This window comes from Indicator indicator, chromosome 6 (assembly GCF_027791375.1).
Source record: "Indicator indicator isolate 239-I01 chromosome 6, UM_Iind_1.1, whole genome shotgun sequence".
In the NCBI taxonomy this organism is placed as follows: Eukaryota; Metazoa; Chordata; class Aves; order Piciformes; family Indicatoridae; genus Indicator; species Indicator indicator.
The window spans coordinates 9,009,197-9,021,227 of NC_072015.1; the positions used below are offsets into that span (position 1 = coordinate 9,009,197).

General features: G+C 42.5%; 1 protein-coding gene across 2 annotated transcripts in view; it reads right to left on the bottom strand.

Moving 5' to 3' along the window:
• The window catches only part of GFOD1 (glucose-fructose oxidoreductase domain containing 1), a 76,510-nt gene that overhangs the window by 46,877 nt on the left and 17,602 nt on the right, over window positions 1–12,031 (bottom strand). The window lies entirely within an intron of this gene.

Here is a 12,031-nt window from a genome sequence, read left to right on the forward strand (position 1 = left end):
ATATCCTTGAGACACCAACACCAGACTGCTTCTGTTGTTGTGTCTCCTAAATATTGTGCCTGGTCTTGACTACAGTAATGCAAATCTTTCCCAAGAACAACACTCGGAGATCTGCCCCAAGGCTAATGGACAAGTGCCTAGGACAGTGGTCACCTCCAATGTTTTGGAATTTCACCCCTGAACAAGTGCAAAATCCTGACAAACTGGCAAAATGTTTGGAAAAAGTATGTTATCAGTCTGGAAATTTCCAAGTGATACAAATCACTGCAATGTTTTGGGGCCTGGCCCATGCCTATCAATCCCTTCTCAGACCTGTTCAGCACACTCAGGGGCAAGAGGAGGTCCTTGGGTCCACAGACAGAGCAACAGACATAGCAGCTGCCCCAGAGAACCAGCCTATGCCTGTATCAGTTGCCCCTGCACAGAAAAGAGAGTGGACTGTGTTAAACCAGTACACGCAAGTAAATTTCATGATGGAGTTCAGCTCATTATGTCAAACTCATCTATATCACCATATGAAACTACCACCCTGAACGAGAATAATTGAGAAAGCTTGCATGAGGATTCCTACCTTTAATCTACCTTAAGTTTTGTCTCCATTTTAAAGGTAAGCAGTTGTAACACATTCTGGAGTGAGGCTTCATGTTTTACTCATACCTGAAGAAGCAGCACTTTACCACTGTTCTCCAAGGTCATGTCTACACTGTAAGCAGATTATGACTGCTGCACATGCTGACACACTTGAGTGAGTTTTACTCTAGCAGCAATAGCAATGAAACGACAGCAGCACACACTGTCACAGACCAAAGGATGCCTGGTGACTTTCTGTGGGCTCTGCCAATGCCTGTGCTACTCCAGTTTCACTGTTGGTGATTGTCCATGTGTCCAGATTAGGGTATACAGAGCACCAACTAGACATCTTTGCATTTGGGGACAATTTTAAGATACTGGAGCAGAAAAGTATGACTCTCACCACATTTTTATTCCTCTTCTTGTTGTGCTCTCACCTTCTGTACTGGAGTCTGGGCCTTTTGCTGCTAGAGTCCAGAATGCTTGAAATGTGAGAGACATTTCTCATGCCTGAAGTATAGAGAAAATCTTCTTGGTTTTCTGCACATGTTAAAGGATGGAAACACACACAAATGTGGTCAAATCTACACTACAAGAAGGTCAAAAGCGTAACAAATCAAAGAGAACTTTTTGTTTGTCCAGACATATAAACCAAGCACAGACTAACCAGCTCTGACTGTGCAAGGTATTTTTAATCCAGCTTTTTAGGTGACTTAACAGCATTGGTGAAAGTCCGAATAGCAGAAAGGGTCAGAAGCGAATTTTACTGCAGCATCTGCTCAAAACACGCAAGCTCTCAATTACACTTCTGCAGCACGCACCAGTGAAGTGGAAAGAGCTTTAGCATGGTTCATTGCCCAGAATGCAAAATAAAACTAAAGAACACAAAGTCTGATGAAGTTTCAGCATATCTGACTCAATCATTAAGGCTCCTAACACCCAAACAACCAACCCCAAAGAACAATTTGTGTGCTTAAAAGCTTGGGGTTTTTATCAACTTCATTAGTTGGTCAGAGGATACGGTATCTTCCTATAGACCTTAGATCCCCTTCACCCACTGTAAGTGCACACCGCCAATAAAAAAAGTGTTTGCAATAAAACAGTTTAAAATGTACTCCAAAACTGTATGCAATTCTTAAAGGGTGATGCTCTCCCTTTATGTATATGCATACACCTGCATATTTGTATTTTCGAGAGAGATCACAAAGCTACTGCTGTAATAAAACATATTAGAGTTTAGAATACTCCTGTGATGCAGTACAAGGCCCTTAGGACACTATGTGTGAAGTGAAACTGTCAATATACGTACATATTAATCATCTAATTCCTGTGGTTAAACAGGAAAAAAACAAGCATTTATTCTATTCATTATTCTATGAAGTTTGTTAGCACATTGGAGAAATCAAGTGTGTGGCAAAAGTCCATACACTGTAGGAAGACAAGCTGGATTGCATTTTCCCCCTGAACTAAGCAATAGCAAAAGGGCAATAAATGCTGAAATGGTCTAAAATTGAACTAAAAAAAACAAAACAAAACAAAAAAAAAACCACCAAAACCTGAGCTCTGCTAAGTTCTCTTATGTGTCTCTTGGAGAGTAAAGGCAGTGAGGCTTCACTCATCCAGGCTACAAGCACTGTCCCTATACCAAAAGTTTACACAGCCACTGGAATTTTGCAGTGACAGCCAAATAACAGATTCCTCGAAACGGGAACATATTATGGGATGCTAATAGAACAACCTTCTTCAGAAATAGTAAGTATTATGAGCCTGACTCTTACCTACCCAGAAGCCCCTTCATGCCATTCTGCTAAGTCTAAAGCAGCTATAAAATGTTTCTATGCTTACTACCTGAGCTTTACAAAGCATTTTCACAATAGGAAGAAGCGCAGTAGTCACAACAAGACTCCTATCCTCAAATTCTACCTCAGCATCAGGCAGATAAACATCAGTAAAATCATTGGATATTTTGTAGAAAAACAGCTACCGAGCAGAGCCCAAGGCAGTAAGAGCATGTGTCTGACAAGAAATGCACCTGCATTTCTCCACAAGGAGAAAGCATGCATGGCCAAGAGGAAGATACATGGGCATCCAAAGAGAAGTTTGAGGTTTTATGAAATGCAATAGGCCTAAACTTGCCAAGCTAAATTGTCAAAGCCAAAGGTATGGCCACCTCATTTTAATCAAATGCATGTAAAACCTGGATTACTCTGATTACTTCAAAATTTATTATGCTTTCATCTAAAACTTTTGACAAGTCACTTGCCTACGAAGAGTCATCTTCTATTCAGGATCAAAATTTTGATTGTTTTTTTCCAGTTAAATTCTTTGTGTGGTTGTTCTGATTGCCATTGCATAGTCTGTTATTATTATTTCTTCATTAGGTTCACATACGGTAAGTGATTATAGCACAGCAGTCATCACAAACAGCAACAGAACCCTGTCATCAAAATCACTACCATGCATCTGCACCTGTCAGGACCTCTTCTGACAGGCCAAACACCCATCGTTTGAGTTTTATGTGGCATTTGCTTGCAGTCTGGAAATCAGGAGTGAATCTCAGACTACACCCTGAGTAGTCACCTACAGCCCACGCTGTAGACAGCACACTGGTTGGGAAGTACTACCAGGAGAATTAAGACAGGAATGGAAATACCCTCCAGTTTATAAAACTCAACCCATCTTATGCAGCAAGTCCTGCAGTACTCCCTGTTTTTCAAGAATATACTAATTAGCACAGTAACACTCTTAACATTGCCCACACAGATTCCAGCATATTTAAACTACTCTGGAAAATAAGTGGCTATGTCTAAACATGTAAATGTGGATGTCTCATTGGAAGTGTTCACAATCAGGCTGGATGGAGCTCTGGGCAACCTGATCCCCAATGGCAGACTAGGGGATCTTCAAAGTTCCCTTCCTACTCAAATCATTGTATGATTCTGTAAAATGGGAGGAGTTGATGAACACATGGTAAAATTCCACTGCAGGCAGAGCAAAGATACAAATTTAGCATGAGCAGAGCCATCACATCAGGAAAATCTAGCAAGCTACTTCAGGGTAAGCCTGAGAACTTGTCACGATCTTTTTTTTTTTTTTTTTAAGTTTTTGGGTTCTTTCAAATTCTCTATTCGTTAGTTTAAGTGCTAGTATTATTTTCTAGCCTGACATTTACACACTTGGGGCCATGTCAATCCTGAAGATGCGAAACAAATAAATAATTGGTGATTTGTCTGAGAACAAAAGGTCATTCTTTTACCACCTCATGAACATAACATACGCACTTCCATCCAAACCCCAGCTAGTTTGTTCCAAGGCAAATGCACTTCTGAAAATTAGGTCACTTTTGGTAGTTCATCAAGTCCATTGTTTCCAAAAGTAAATAGCCATTATCCTTAATAATTAAGCAATCACTCCCCTTCCTTAAATCAAGGGCTTTGAAGGCGATAGGGGAAAGGCTGCTTAGTTCAGATAGCCTCAGTGGTAAACAGCAGCCAGCTTTTGTGCTGTTGTACTTGCACAAACATTTCTCGATTTTATTACAGATAGGTTTTGCTTTGTTTCCCAATTACAGGAGTAATAGGAATTTGAGAAAGAATACAGAACTTCCCTACAACAGGGTATGAGACTGTCACACAACTTCCACTGGCTGTTGAAATGTGATAAATGGCAGCCTGAGGACAGAAGAAACAACCAGAGCTCAGACAAAGGAGTAAAGTTTAAGGAGATGTGCCCTCAGAGGGCTTCCAGATGTTAAACTCTGTTGCTCTAGCTCCCTTTTCAGACAACAATTAAGTTTCCCCAAGAGGACTCCCAGCTCCAGCCAAAAAGCTGTGCTCAGCAGCACAAACTCACCTCTCACTGCCCCTGGTTTGGCACATCCGCACAGAGAAAAAAAATTAACATCGGCCACATAGTAAAGAGCTTTACAGCAAAGTTTCAGTCACTTGTAAAATCAGTGTTTAAAAGAATATATACTGTATCTGACTTGAAAATGCAGATTTTTTTTTTCCTCTCCTCAGTGCTTTTAAATCACTCAAAGACTGTTAACTCCAGCAAGCTAAGAAAGCTCAGTACTGGATTCTCTGCTCCCACTGGAGTTAGGGTCAATGGAGTTGAGCACTGTTGACTGCTGCTGAATATCTCATCCAAGAACCCACTCCAAAGCAGGCAGAATTCACAGGACAACGTCTTTAGACTCTATAGACTTTGGCTCCAGCCCAGGCTACATTTGCATCCAAGGGACCAGTGTGCATTAGCAATTTACTACCCAACAGCTCTGTTTTCAGTGTTGCTGACTGAGAGAGAGTAAAATGTGTTGTTATTTAACATTATTTTCATAGTGCCTATAGTGCATTTGGGAATTAGTTTTTTCCTCCTCTGAGTAGCTGTGACTGAACCAAGCTGCTGCTTTCTATAGATTACTTAAAAGACTAATGCTCTCAATGAAAGAAGTGCTTGCAAGCACCAAATACACATCATGCTCTCTCACAGGCTTTACCTAAGTGCAGCTCAATTTGTCAACAGAATACAGGCAATTCCGTTAATGAAAAGTAGACATGCATCATACCAGTCACCACGAGCCTTGTGGCATGGCACGTTTCTGTGCCTTGTACACTGCAATGTATTAGCAAATGACCTGTATTCAAGAGCCTGCCTGCAAGCTGTAGTCTGCAGAAAAATATCATACATATTAAACTACAAATATGAGTCTGAAAGGATTATCATATGGCTAACAACTTCTATCCACCAATCCACCAACAGCAAGAAATTATAGAGTAATGTGTTGCAAGGAAAGATAATAAAATCTTGGTTGTGGTGTACACGTCTAGATGTAATCCTGTCCTACTAAAAAAGTAAAAGGTTTCTGCATCATAACAAGAATGAAGACTCAAAACTGTACTAATGAGGCAATGAAGAACTTAAAAAAAATGATTTTTTAATATATTTTTTGTCTTTTTTTTCTGAATTCAAACCTAGTTGTTATTCAAGAATATTCAGAGTTCATCACCACTTGTCATACAATTCAGAGTCTGATTTCAGAAGCTGTCAGGTCTGACCAACACAGGGGAGATGAAGCCTTGCTGATAGGTGCCAGAGAGGCATTAAGCAGACGTATTTACAAAGACTGTGAATTATACATGAGTTTCTGTATGAACCAGAAGAGTTTGATGCGCCACACATTCTTCATGTATTACATTTGGGTCTCATAATACAATTGCATTTTACTGTTCTGTGAATTTAAGGCTGGTGGATGCATGAGACTGACATCCACAGAGACTTGTATCCTGCTCCTGAACAGTATAACAGCTTCAACTTTTTCCATAGCACTCACATTTAATCATTTTGTTTGGAAAAGACCTTTAAGATCATCAGGTCCAACCATTAATCCAGCACTAAACCATTTGCCTCAGCATCACAGCCAGGAATGGTGACTTCATCACTTCCCTAGGCAGCCTGTTTCAAGGCTTGACAACCCATTTGTGAGTAATTGTTTCCTAATATCCAACTGACCCATCCTGAAGTGGCCAATACCCAAAAGTACAGGGGTTCCTGTTTCCATGCTTGTTCAGCCCTCAGTCATCCTTATAAGAGAAAACCAGTTGCCAGCTGAGGTCTCGTGACATGGGATGAGTAGGCTAACTTGGTTACACAACTGGTCTCCCACAGCACCTAACAGAGACAGAAGAGACTGTCTCACAAAGCTCAACAGAGCATCCAAGGAGGGCTCTTCTGAGGGAATCTCTCCCTCCATGGGGTAGCACCTCAGCTACAACCTTACATATATTTTACTTTATGTGTTGATACAACCTGCAGAGTACACCTATACAGGTGTCTAACACTACTACACTAATATTTAGCATTAACCCCATCTACTCAGGCTGTATTTATGTAACCCACCCAACACGTTCACTAACAAGACCTCTACGTTCCAAAGGCCATATCCTCCTCTGGGTTTCCTGACATAGCACAATCCTTGAGTTTCATAATGCATAGCTTACAGGCCCTTTCAGTACATCCCATACTTAACCAAGCTCCACAAACTGCCACTATCTTCCCTATGAGACTGTGCCTTGATGCTGTGAAATTACAGCTCAGGATACAGGAAAAAATGTTCTTGTAAAGCATATGCTCATTTTTAAGTGGCTGCATCTGATCATCACGCTTTTCTGCCAGCTCTCAAATACTGATAGAACATCACCTACTGGAATGGTAAGAGCTTCTGGCAGGCTTACAGTGAATTGACTGAGCTGCTCACCAAAGAGCTGAAAAAAGTCCCACAGCTATGTCAGGCAGACCACCATGCAGATCGACTTCATACACTGCAATTTGAAAGCACATCACATCCTGCAGACTGCTTGTTATAGTATGGAGTGAAAAACAAAACCCCTTCATAGCACAGTCATTCCAAAAGGTCTCACTACCGTTTTCTTGCCCTACTTCTCTCTGATCCATCCAGCTCTACAATGGGGATTGCCGACACGTTTAACACTGTCTTTGCAGGCTTTAAACGGTTTAGATCCTCTGATGCACTGAATGGTCTTCGACCATACACCAGAAGATGGACTATGACCACTCATCGAGGAAACCAGCTCCAAAGCAGGTGAAATCTGCACTCGGGAAGGGGAATCGCGGCGAGAAAGGGTCACCAGATTGCTCTCTTGCAGGGCTTTTAGAAGCCAGGAAAGCAGCTGGCCTGCGCTGGGGCCGGCAGAGCTAAACGCGGCGTCAACGGTCACTTACCGAGGAGACCAGCTCCAGCGCAGGTAAACCCGCACTGGGGACGGGATGTGAGGCAAAAAGGGTCAGGAAAAGGCTTTTGGGTGGTTGGGTTTTTTGATTTTTGTTTTTTTTTTGTTTGTTTTTAAGCCAGGAAAAGCGGCTGGCCTGTGCTGACAGGTGGAAGCTTGTGAGAAGGCTGCTGAGGCGGGGCGAGCGCAGCCGGCACCCCCGGCGGCAGAGCTACGAGCGGCGCAACTCACCAACGGTCACTGGCTGAGCGCACCACACCCTCCCTGTCACAGAAGCAGCTCTTAGGGAGCGAACAAGCAGCCCGTGGGCGTCACTCACGGCACTGCAATGTGCGAAGGAGGACGCGCGGGCAGCTACTGAGAGCCCTGTCAGTACAGGGCTTAAGTTCAGTTGAAGGTAACTGGTCCTCTCTCCTGGCTTGAGAGGCAAGCTCAACTAGTGACTGTTGCCCTCCAAGTAGAGGGCTGAGCCATAGTACCACTCAGCTGAAAGCAATTGCCGGAAGGAATATAGGGACCCAGAAAGAGCTCCTGCAGAAACATGAGGCCATGCAGGTTCCTGCTACAGAGAGTACCTGACCAAGTGAATGATCTGCTCAGCCTGGTGGCAGTGTTAGAGCAATTGAAACGGTTAAGGAGTAGCAGGGAGTGTGAGAAAGAGATATGTCGGTGGAGTTACGCCTTGGGGCAAAGGCACCTGACAGAGGCTCCACAATTAAAGGGACTACTTTGAGGGGAACAGAGGGCCATATATGCCAACCAGATCCATCCTCCAGGGAAGTCTGCTGCCTCCCTGGGGCTTCGGTTACAGACATCACCGGGAAAATCCCTGGTTTGGCATGGTTCTCTGATTACTACCCTCTGGTACTGCAGGTTGGCAGTGATGAGGTTGTGGACAGAAGTCCAAAAGCTATTAAAAGGGATTTTAGGGCACTGAAACAACTGGGTGAACGGTTGTTTTCCTCAATCCCTTCAATGGCATGTGTTCACACACATGGCTCAGAGGCTGGTGCCACCAGCAGAATTTTGGTTGGTGGGTTTTTTTTGGTGTTTCTTTTTTTACCATGGGCTGCTTTACAAGATGCCAACCCTGCTAGCAACAAAGGGGAATACCTATCTCAAAGTACGAAAAGGATCCTGGGGCAAGAGCTAGCAGGGCTTACTGAAAGATCTTTAGACTCATTGGATGAAACTGGGTTGCTAGAGAGAAGCCTGGGGGCAGCATGTCAGTACCTGTGGGACAGCATGGCAATAAGGTCTTGCAGCTGGCCATTGTAGCGGAGATCGGGGACGATGATCCATGCAGCAATAAAGGCACACATTGACAGGCTGGTAACTACTGAAGCATCTGAACCATCTGGAAAGAACTGGGGCTTCTCCCAACAAGAAGGTGGCAGGACCATTATCCCAGCTCAAGTGCATGTATATCAATGCACAAAGCATGAGCAACAAGCAGAAGGAACTGGAGGCCATGCAGCAAGAAAATTATGATACAGCTGCCATCACAGAAACATGGTGGGACAGCTCCCATGACTGGAGTGCTGCAAACCATAGCTACCAACTTTTCAGAGAAGACAGGTGAGGAAGGCAAGGCAGTGCTGTGGCCCTCTGTGAGGGAGGGATATGAATGTCTACAACTTGAAGATGACAGAGTTGAGTGTTTATGGGTAAGATTCAACAGGGAGGCCAAAAGGCAGATACCATAGTGGGAGTTTGTTAAATTGGAAATCAAGTGGGGGGATTATCCACCTCCAAGCTTTTCTATCTCAATGGTCTAACCCTCCAGTGCATTGTAAGGATATCTGAAAGCAGTTCAAAATATGATGCAAGCAATTAGCAAACTGAAATAATCACAGTAATCACACTGAAAAAATACTTAACACACTAATGTATAAGCCTGTAATAGAAGTAGATGCAAACCCAAAGAATGTGACATAATGGATTGATGGAAACTCATTAAAAGTTGGAGGTGCATGGAAATACTGTGATTGAATTAAAGGAAAACATTTGAGTACAAAGATACCTCTTCCAGAAAAGACCCCAATCTGAACTACAGCCTTCTGAGGAAGATGGTGGAATCTTCACCAGGGAAAATATTTCGTAGCAGATGCATCATAAAAATATGCAGTAGGAAAAACTGCTCTGTGCAGGAGATAATCTAGGTGACCTCAACAGCTTTGTCTGCCTCCAATGGCTAAGAACACAAGACAAAGAGTTTGTCTATCAGAGACAAACCTAAACCTCTGCAGTGTTTTTTTTTTCATGATGAATCCACAGCACCTTATTGCAAGGATGTAATATGACCATTTCTTCCAGTATGCCATGATTATGCTAGCTCTCTGAACATTTTTTTTTTTTTTGTAATGAACTGTGATTCCTACAAAAAAATGGCAATCCTGAGGCTGAAAACATTATTGCACATCGGTGCCAGCCAAATACCCACCGCTACACGTGTAATACTAAATAAAACTTGATAGAATACATTCCAGTGACAGCATTCATCTGTTCTCTGACCGATCACTGTATTTTTACTAGGTTTCACTCGTGGTTTATTAACATTACTGTTGTCGTAGTCTCAGTGTCTAAATGGGTAAAAGTTAGCAGTGGATGATGGAAAAGGAAGAAAAAAAAATAACTATCATTGCTACTGGATTAAAATCAGAAAGGCAGCTACCAAAGAAGTAGTCAGGAGTGGAGCTCACAGCAATGAAAAACACACCATGAAGGAAATGGCAATTGGCATCAACCAATATCTTTTTTTGTGGCCACTTCAACTCCTCCAAGTCTGCATTTCTATGTCTTTTTAACTTTTCATGGCAAGAAGTAACAATGTACAACATTCAGTTCTTCCACACATATATCCCATGTGAATGTCATAGCTGGTTGGTATGAGTAAAAACAGCCCTCTGCTCTCAGGCCAGGTTAAGGCCAGCTGAGCTGAAATATCTCACACCAGATTCAGCATCATAAGCCTGTTACTGGATTTGTTGAATTCCTCCTGGGTGAGGTATGCCTTCTACAAGGTTATGATTCAGAAATAAACTGAATGAGGCCACAACCAACAGCTTCTAATGAAAAACACCATTATTTGTTTTTTTCAATACAGGAGCAGAAGGATGAGATGTGTTTGAGCCCACAGGGTCAGTGCACAGGTATGTTTGTGCCTAGGCAGTCTTTACTTTTTGCACTCCGTTTGTGTCCCTCAAACTTTTGATCCCTATTGTCTACTGCCTGGCAAACACAGCATCAACAAGTCATACATGACTTCATAGGGCCATCCTGTAACTGCTTGCAAGTCACAATGCAAATCAGTCCAATTACATCAGCAGTCTTCTCTACACTCTACTCTGCAAAGGGTAGACCCCCTCCCAGAGGGTCAGTCAACTAGGTGAAGCAAGCAAGTACATTTCTCCATATCCTAGTCTGCTGGAGGAGGGCAAGTGCTCAGCTAGCTCATGAATAAGGCACTATCCTTTTATGCAGCTCCAGGGACTCACTTTACATCAGCTTGTGGTCTCTGACATTATTTTCAGTATACTTGGCCAGTTTATTTGGTAGGCAAATGTAATAGCTGCTTTCAAAATTCTTTCTGCTCATTGAGGCTTTCACTCCTCTCAGCCATATGTAATCTGGAAGAAAGGAGACATGATTTTCTGGTCACTCCAGTTTCACACTGGTACTACTTGACTGACTTCAGTAGATTTACTCCTCATGTATACTACTGTGAAACAGGTTCAAAGATGGCTTAACAGCATACAGGAATGTACCAGCAATTCTGAAATGAGTCAGGAGATTGAGCTGCCTGCAGTATCATCAATGCCTTCTAAGCAGATAGTTAAGTACCAAAGTATCACAATGAGGGCTAAACCAGCCTTGTCTTCCATGTTGTAGAGATGAAATCTGAAATAAGGAAGAAGCAGTGTGAGACTGAGAGAGCAAACTCATAGGGGGTAAAATTACAACATATTCCTCCACCAAGGATTGAAAAAAAAAAAAAAATCTTTTAAAATACTGGCTCTTAGCCCAGGGGTTTGACTCCAGGGGATATGATGTCATTAAGCCAATGCAATAGCAGAAGCAAACCTTGAAATGTAATGTTAACTCCTCCTTGTAAATCACATCTAATCCAAAATATTTCACATGAGAAAAACTTGTATGAGAAGAAACCAGGGCAAGAAAAACATAGCTCCACTACACAAAGTTATGCAAATCCCAGACATAGCCACGTTAGGAAAAGGCTAAGCTGTTCATTGGGCCAAGTCAAGCAAGTCACGATGGCAGCTCCCTTGGCTCTCTGTTTCAAACCCAGTGTTCAGAAATGTGCCAGTATGGGCTGTGAACCAGGCATGAGATGGGCAACAATTAGCTATAACTTACAAGCAAAATGTTCAAAAATTTTTAATCCAAGGACCACCAAGTTTTTCTGGAGGGGGGAAAAACCCCAAACAGAAGAGATTTTTTTGATCCTGTATTTGTGTCATTTGCAATCATATAAATACTGAGCCTGAAGTACCAACTTTTCCTGCATTTTTCCTGCTTGCAGCTTTATTGCCTCCCGTAGAGGAAGGTATGCATCTGCACACTTTTATCTCACAGACCTCAGATTGAGTAACACTTATGGACTGTACCTTTAACCCTTCTTAAGATGAAGCATCACTCATCTTCACAGCTGCATTTCTGTTGCTGTTTTTTGGTTGAAGCCAGATTCACAA